We start from the raw sequence: 8,523 nt of genomic DNA, 5'->3' as shown, positions 1-8,523 counted from the left end.
TAAGTCTTTGCAAGGTAATGTGGAGCTATACCAAAGTGACACTATAATTCTGGATGAGGGGGCTCTGTCACACTGATTTCAGAGCGAGGCCAGCCACACTGGTTAATTTGGAGGGCATCCTCCCAGTGCAACAAAACAGCAGAACCATTAGAAGCAGCCTGGGGTTATTGATTAGGCCTCTACTACCTGAGCCTATCACATAGTTACAAAATAACTATTTTTTCTTTGGTCACAATGACTACCAAGTCAAAGTCATGAGGAATTTCTACACAAACAATCCAGACAGTCTTAAAGGAGAGAAGTTTCTTATATGTGAAGGTGGAGGACAAGGTGAAGGAAAAAAGAATGTAGTTCACACTTTCCTTGTAAATATTTAGATGTATAGTCAGCTAGTGTAAATTTTTTTATTATGGAAAATTTCATACACATCCAAGTGTAGATATATTACGGATATACAATATAAAGTATATGAATGTGTATATACCTATGACCCCACCTAACACATACTGCCAATAATTTTGAAATCTTTTTTATGTGCCTCTCCCATTTCCATTCTCTTTTCTCTCTCCCAAGATATAAAGACTACTTACTTATTGATTTTTTTAACTACTAAAACCTAAATGGATTGTGCCCTGAGAAAGAAATAAACCTTTGTGTTAAGCCTCTGAAGTTTGGAATTGTTTCTTGTAGTCATAATTCAGAATAACTTGAATTTAGGTGCTGCATTAACAAAATAGTAAAATAAAACAAGTCTTGTGGCATTAACTTAGCAGATCTGCAGGGGAGGCAGGGAAACAAGCATGAAAGAGAAGGCCTGGACATCCCTGTTACATCCCAGAGGTCCAAGTGGTTACCAAACCTGTAAGTCAAGGAAAAGATGTTCAAAAAAATCTACTACTACCAATTTGTGATGGATGTTACTGACTGCCTTTGACAGGACAGAAGAAAAGATTAGCTTGGGATATTATTAGCCAGTTTGCAAGGAGAAATGAAAAGGAATAGAAAGAATCTGAGGGAGAATCTAGAAATCTGGGGCATTAGAGGGTTGGAAAGGCCAATACCTTTAGACCCCAAAAAGCAAGAGATAAGACAGAAGCATTTGACCAACAGGAGCCACTAAGACAGCCTTATGGCAAAGATCAGATTATGAGTATTAGATTTACACCCTAACCTATTATTTCAAATAGCTGCAAGGTAGCTGCCGTCAGGTACAGAGAGAAATAGGCCAAAGAAACAAATTATGCTCTGAAATTTATCATTATTATACATGGAATTGACTACTACTTGGATGGAGTTATATTACCCAAGAAACCATAAACTTTGACCAAAAGCCTTTAACTATTTGAACTGTGAAATTCTGTCAGGGCACCCAGGCTGGTTTGTTCAAAAAATGCACACTAGAAGCTGTGCATCCCCAAAGGCAAGCCTAACCTACAACACCCACTTCAACTATGGGCAAGAAGACTGAAAAGAAAAAAACTCACATGGAGTAGTGCCAGAGGTCACCGAGAAAAATGGATAAGAATATTCCTTCCTGGAAGCAAAATCAGAGCCTGATCAAGGAACATCCTCCATTTGCAGAGAAGAGGGCTTTCACCATGTCTACCTAATGGGATTCCATGAGTGCTATGGACCAGTGATGCTGTGCATTCTTCCTTTTCTAAGTAAAAGTGATTAAGGGTATCCTACCCCTCTCACGCATTAGTTGGTGCATTCCAACAATGTTTGGGTGCAGCCTGTGTTTGGCTATCATTCTGTACAGCATTTGCACGAGGCTTAAAAGAACAGTATCCTAGAAAGTCATTGCTGGAAAAGCAAGAGATTCTGTTTAGAAAAAAAAAAAAATCTAGTTATGTTCAGCAAACTGGAAAATATGCTGAGTTGGAACCAATTTAAAAATCTCAATTGACATTCTAGAATTTGACTCAATGATGCAGGCAGGCCAGGGGCCATCACTATCAAGAATCGTTGAATTTATCTCTATGTAGTTTTGAAGAAAGATATCATTAATCTACTGAAAAGAAAAAAAATCCAAATACCTGTAAGCCTTACTAAAAACATTATTCGGTACTATATTAGTGAGCATCAGTTAACTGCTTCAGCAAGTAAAACACAAATCTCAGTGACAACACATGTGCACATATACATACTCACAAGAGGATTTACTTTTCACATACACCACGATCAAATGAGGGTCACAAGGTGAAATCAATGGATTTGCTATGCGCAATAATTCAGGCACCTATGTTTCTTCCTTCTGTGGCTCTACCATCCTCTGGAGCCGTGGCATTTACTTCTAGACCCTCGACATCCACTCATCACACAAAATTTTCAAAGAGCACAACCAAGAATGATCACCTGGGAGGTTTTCATGGACCAGTCACAGAAATGACATATACAGCTTAGATTATATTGTCCTGAAGTCAGTCACAGGGCCACACCTAGCTACATATAGTGTTTCACAACTGTATCTCTAAACACAGTAGCACACACATCACTCATTACTAAATAGTGTTTTTCACGCATATATCATTAAAAAAAAAAAAAAAGTAGCGTATATACCAGGCACTGGTAAACAATGTGTTTCACACATGGAAAATGTGGCCTAATTCTGTCCTATTAGAAAAAAGGCAACAGTCTGGTAAGCACATAGCAGTCTTCACCATAATCCATCAATTTGATCACCAAATACCCTTTTGTTCCTTTCTTCCCAGGATATACTTACCTTCCCACCAAGAAACACAAGACAAAGCCCTGTCCAGTCATTTTATCCAATATAAATTTTAGTTTAAAATTAAGGTGAGGGGGCGCCTGGGTGGCTCAGTCGGTTAAGCGTCCGACTTCAGCTCAGGTCACGATCTCACGGTCCGTGAGTTCGAGCCCCGCGTCGGGCTCTGGGCTGACAGCTCGGAGCCTGGAGCCTGCTTCTGGTTCTGTGTCTCCCTCTCTCTCTGCCCCTCCCCCATTCGTGCTCTGTCTCTCTCTGTCTCAAAAATAAATAAAATAAACGTTAAAAAAATTTTTTTTAAATAAAATTAAGGTAAGAAAAATTTATTTAGGTGATAACATTAAACAAATTGTTATAGACTAAGTAAGATGAGTTTTTATACTGGATTTAAAAATATTTTCCATGTTCTGATGCTCTAAGTTTAAAGGGATGGGTCCTTTACTTCTGGCCTTCATGGAGTATCAAGGGCAAGATTTACCCTCTTGCTGTGAACAAATTAAAAACTGGACAAAATGGGGCACCTGGGTGGCTCAGTTGGTTAAGCATCTGAGTCTTTTGGCTCAGGTCATGATTTCACAAAGTTAAAAACCAGTCAGACCAATGGAAGGTAATTAAATGGTTATAGATTTTTGCTCATACAACTGCAACAAGTTTTCAATAAAACATTTGCGTGTATAAAAAAAAAAACAGTCCAACATCTAATGAGAAATTAGTAGGTATGACAAGACACAGAAAATGAAACCCAAAACCATGAGTAAAATCAGCCCCTAGAAACAGACCTAGAAATGACAGAGATAAAGATAAAGGAATTAACAAATAAATATGTTAAAATAGCTATTATAACTACATTTGACTATTTAAAGAGAAACATAAATACATCAAGGGAAATAAAGGATATAAAAAAAGAAAAAAACAAATGGCACAATATCAAGTGTCCTACCACAGGTCGTAATTAAGTCCTGAAAGGAGAGAAAAGGGACAGAAAAACAACTTGAAAAAATAACCAAAAATCTTCCAGATTGATGAAAACTCAAAATCTACAGATCGAAGAAGCTCAATGAACCCCATGCATGATAAACATAACACCACACTGAGACTCATTATAAGCAATTCCTGAAAACCAACGGTAGAAACTCTTAAATAAGCCTATTATAAAAACCACATTATGTACAAAGGAACAAAGAAAAACCACACACTTCTTATCAGAAACTGGGTGCAATCACACAAAAGAATGGAATTTTTAATGTGTTGAAAGACTAATACCATCAACCTACCTTGTTTCCTTCTATTCCAGAAGATTCCTCCTGTCCCTCTCCTCCAGACCCTGGAATCATCATTTTGGGGCCTAATCTTTCCCTGTAGACTTGACCATTAATTTGTGCATACCAGTGAAATTATCTTTCCAAAAGGAAGGTTTTTGCTCCAATTCCTTTAACATTATATAGACAAATTACTCTAGTGCTGTGAGCTACTTTCAAGACTTTCTTAACTATTTACACACTGGTAAGTCAATATGTATTATCTCAATACCTTGTGATGTTCTGTGATTTCTATAAACTTATTTTTATTACACGAAGGTATCAGAACTGTTGCAATAAAAGGGTTTATACCCCCCTTCTGTGCCACACACACATAAGGTACCTTTGAAATCAATTATTTCTATTTTTATTCTACAAAGTAAAAGCTTGACAGGAAGGTAAGCAAACTTCCCTTAAGTTGGCGTGTTAAAATAGGTTCCCTTGTACTCCACATGTCTCTGCCTCTGCCTTCCCCCTTTTGCTAGATCACCGTTTGGAGCCTAGCTCACGTTCCTCTGTAGAGTTGGATGGTAAATTTGTATAACAGAAACACATCTTTCGGCATCAGTAGACTAAAGTCCCCTTTTTGTAGCCTCTTCTGTAGATATGTTTAAATAGTTAAAATCATATTGCATGTATGACTTTGTACCATTGCGTTAACATCCCAACATTGTCACCCCATGATATTATAAATGGTTTTGCAAACATTCATTAAAGTTAAACAAAATGTATTAAGTACCTGTCATATACTAGGTACTAAGCTAGCTGGTGACAAATGATGAATAAAATTGTCTATTTTAAAGTGCTGGAGATAAATGACACTGAAGTGCTTCACATGTAGGAAATACACGAGGAGAAATAATTTCAATATAAAACAGAAAGTGCTAATTGCAGCATAATAACCATGTGGATGAATCACAATCCACTTATGCATATAATTGTACATTGAGGAAGCCTCCCTATTTTGGTATTAATAATGCTGATAATACGGCTGTCCTGTGTTTTCTATATGCATGATTTTTCATTAGAATAGATTAGAAATACAATTATTGAGTCAATGTATAAACATTAAGGCTTTTCAAGAATATAATCAAATTGTTTTCCAAAAGAACTATATTAATTCATACCCCCACCAGCAGTATACTAGAACTTTTAAACTTCAGATGTACTAGCATTAAAAATTATCTTTTTGAAAACCACTGTTCATTATTTTTTAAATGAAAAATGGTATGTTTTCAGTTTACATTTAACAAATGGCCATTAATAATATTACCCCTGATTTTGTTAGTTGTGGCTACTGGTAAAGCAATAATGTTTTTGAAAGTCCATATTTACAGTCTACATGATACAATTATATTTTAGGAAGTGTTTTTTTTGTCTCTAGTGTCCTTATCTGATAAATGAGCAGGGGACTCACAGAAGGGATATTAGCAGTCATTGAATTCAACTTCCACCCACTGCAGGAATTCCTTCTATGATATCCCTGACAAAGGGTCACCTAGCCTTGAACATGTCCAATTAATGCTAAACTCACTGTTGGCTGATTCCCCAGATAATAAGACTTTTCCTGTAACTTAGATAATACTATGAAATTGCTTTGATAAAGTTAAAAGGATGTTCTATAAATTCAAAATTTGTTTAATTCATAAATCAGGTTAATCTGTTAACTTGTTTTTAAAATAGCACCCTACTATCACAATGATATGACCTTACATTCAGATGGTGCTTTATTATTTTAACAATACTTTTTCATACATTAATCATGTTTAGTGACTTTAACAGCAGTTTGTTTTTGTTATTATTTTAGAGAAAAGAGAGAGAGAGCAAGCTGGGGTGGGGTGGGGGGAGAGAGAGAGACAGAGAGAGAGAGAGAGAGAGAGAGAGAGAGAGAGAATCCCAAGCAGGCTCCATGCTCAGTACACAGCCTGACATGGGGCTCGATCCCATGACCCTGGGATCATGACCTGAGCTGAAATCAAAAATCAGACACTCGACCTACTGAGCCACCCAGGCACACCTTAATAGCAGTTTTAGTATTCTGGTATACTCTGCTCTTTTAAAATACCAAAACCCTTAGCATCACTGTTGTCATAATTCTGTTATTCTTGTATTTTTTTAATCTAAATTATTTAGGGGTGCCTGGGTGGCCCAGTCAGTTAAGCATCTGACTTCAGCTCAGGTCATGATCTCGCAGTTCGTGAGTTAGAGTCCTGCATCAGGCTCTGTGCTGACAGCTCAGAGCCTGGAGCCCGCCTCAGATACTGTGTCTCCCTCTTTCTCTGCCCCTCCCCTGCTTGCACTCTCTCTCTCTCAAAAATAAATAAACATTAAATGTGTTTTTTTAATCTAAATTATTTACATCTTGGAACAAATATTTATAACTCAATTACTCAATTTATGAAAAAAAGACACATAATATATGGTCTATAAGTCTAGACATGTCTTTACTTGTATACATAGCAAAAAAAAAAAAAATCAAGTGTTTTTAATAAGCTTCTGTTGCAAGAATAGTTTTTAGTCCAAAATAAAGAATTTCTTGTCCACTGAATACAGATATCACAGTACTAAAATTGATATAGATAACTCTGCTTTGGAATGTCTAGCTGCACATGATAGAAGTAATGAAGATGATGAAAACTAGAAATACCTCCTTTGAACAAAACTATATAGCTCTTTATAAATTAAAAAAAATCTTAGTCAAAAATCAAAAGATGTTTCATAAAAATTAAATGCCAACAAACTGGACAACCTGGAAGAAATTGACAAATTCCTAAGCATCCACACATTTCCAAAACTCAATCAGGAGGAAATAGAAAGCTTGAACAGACCCATAACCAGAGAAGAAATTGAATCAGTTATCAAAAATCTCCCAACAAATAAGAGTCCAGGAACAGATGCTTCCCTGGGGAATTCTACCAGACATTTAAAGCAGAGATAATACCTATCCTTCTCAAGCTGTTCCAAAAAATAGAAAGGGAAGGAAAACTTCCAGACTCATTCTATGAAGCCAGCATTACTTTGATTCCCAAACCAGACAGAGACCCAGCAAAAAAAAAAAAAAGAGAATTACAGGCGAATATCCCTGATGAATATGGATACAAAAATTCTCAATAAGATACTAGCAAATCGAATTCAACAGCATATAAAAAGAATTATTCACCATGATCAAGTGGGATTCATTCCTGGGCTGCAGGGCTGGTTCAACATTCACAAATCAATCAACGTGATACATCACATTAATAAAAGAAAAGTTAAGAACCATATGATCCTGTCAATTGATGCAGAAAAAGCATTTGACAAAATTCAGCATTCTTTCTTAATAAAAACCCTCGAGAAAGTCGGGATAGAAGGAACATAGTTAAACATCATAAAAGTCATTTATGAAAAGCCCACAGCTAATATCATCCTCAATGGGGAAAAACTGAGAGTTTTCCCCCTGAGATCAGGAACACAACAGGGATGTCCACTCTCACTGCTGTTGTGTAACATAGTGTTGGAAGTTCTAGCATCAGCAATCAGACAACAAAAGGAAATCAAGGGCATCAAAATTGGCAAAAATGAAGTCAAATTTTCACTTTTTGCAGACCAAAAGTCTGCTACAACGGATGCATGAATTCAGCAAAGTCGCAGGATACAAAATTAATGTACAGAAATCAGTTGCATTCTTATACACTAATAATTAAGCAACAGAAAGACAAATAAAGAAACTGATCCCATTTACAATTGCATCAAGAATCATAAAATACCTAGGAATAAACCTAACCAAAGATGTAAAAGATCTTTATGCTGAAAACTATAGAAAGCTTATGAAGGATATTGAAGAAGACATAAAGAAATGGAAAAACATTCCGTGCTCATGGATTGGAAGAATAAATATTGTTAAAATGTCAGTACTACCCAAAGCTATCTACACATTCAATGCAATCCCAATCAAAATTGCACCAGTATTCTTCTCGAAGCTAGAACAAGCAATCCTAAAATTTATAAGGAACCACAAAAGACCCCGAATAGCCAAAGTAATTTTGAAGAAGACCAAAGCAGGAGGCATCACAATCCCAGACTTTAGCCTCTACTACAAAGCTGTAATCATCAAGATAGCATGGTATTGGCACAAACACAGACACATAGACCAATGAATAGAATAGAAACCCCAGAACTAGACCCACAAAAGTATGGCCAACTAATCTGTGACAAAGCAAAAAAGAATATCCAATGGAAAAAAGACAGTCTCTTTAACAAATGGTGCTGGGAGAACTGGACAGCAACATGCAGAAGAATGAAACTAGACCACTTTCTTACACCGTTCACAAAAGTAAACTCAAAATTGATAAAGGACCTGAATGTGAGACAGGAAACCATCAAAACTCTAGAGGAGAAAGCAGGAAAAAACCTCTCTGACCTCAGCAGCAGCAATTTCTTACTTGACACATCTCCAAAGGCAAGGGAATTAAAAGCAAAAATGAACTATTGGGACCTCATGAAGATAAAAAGCTTCTG

This window comes from Panthera onca, chromosome A1, assembly GCF_046562875.1.
Source record: "Panthera onca isolate mPanOnc1 chromosome A1, mPanOnc1 haplotype 2, whole genome shotgun sequence".
NCBI lineage: Eukaryota > Metazoa > Chordata > Mammalia > Carnivora > Felidae > Panthera > Panthera onca.
Note: the sequence above shows the minus strand (reverse complement) of the source record.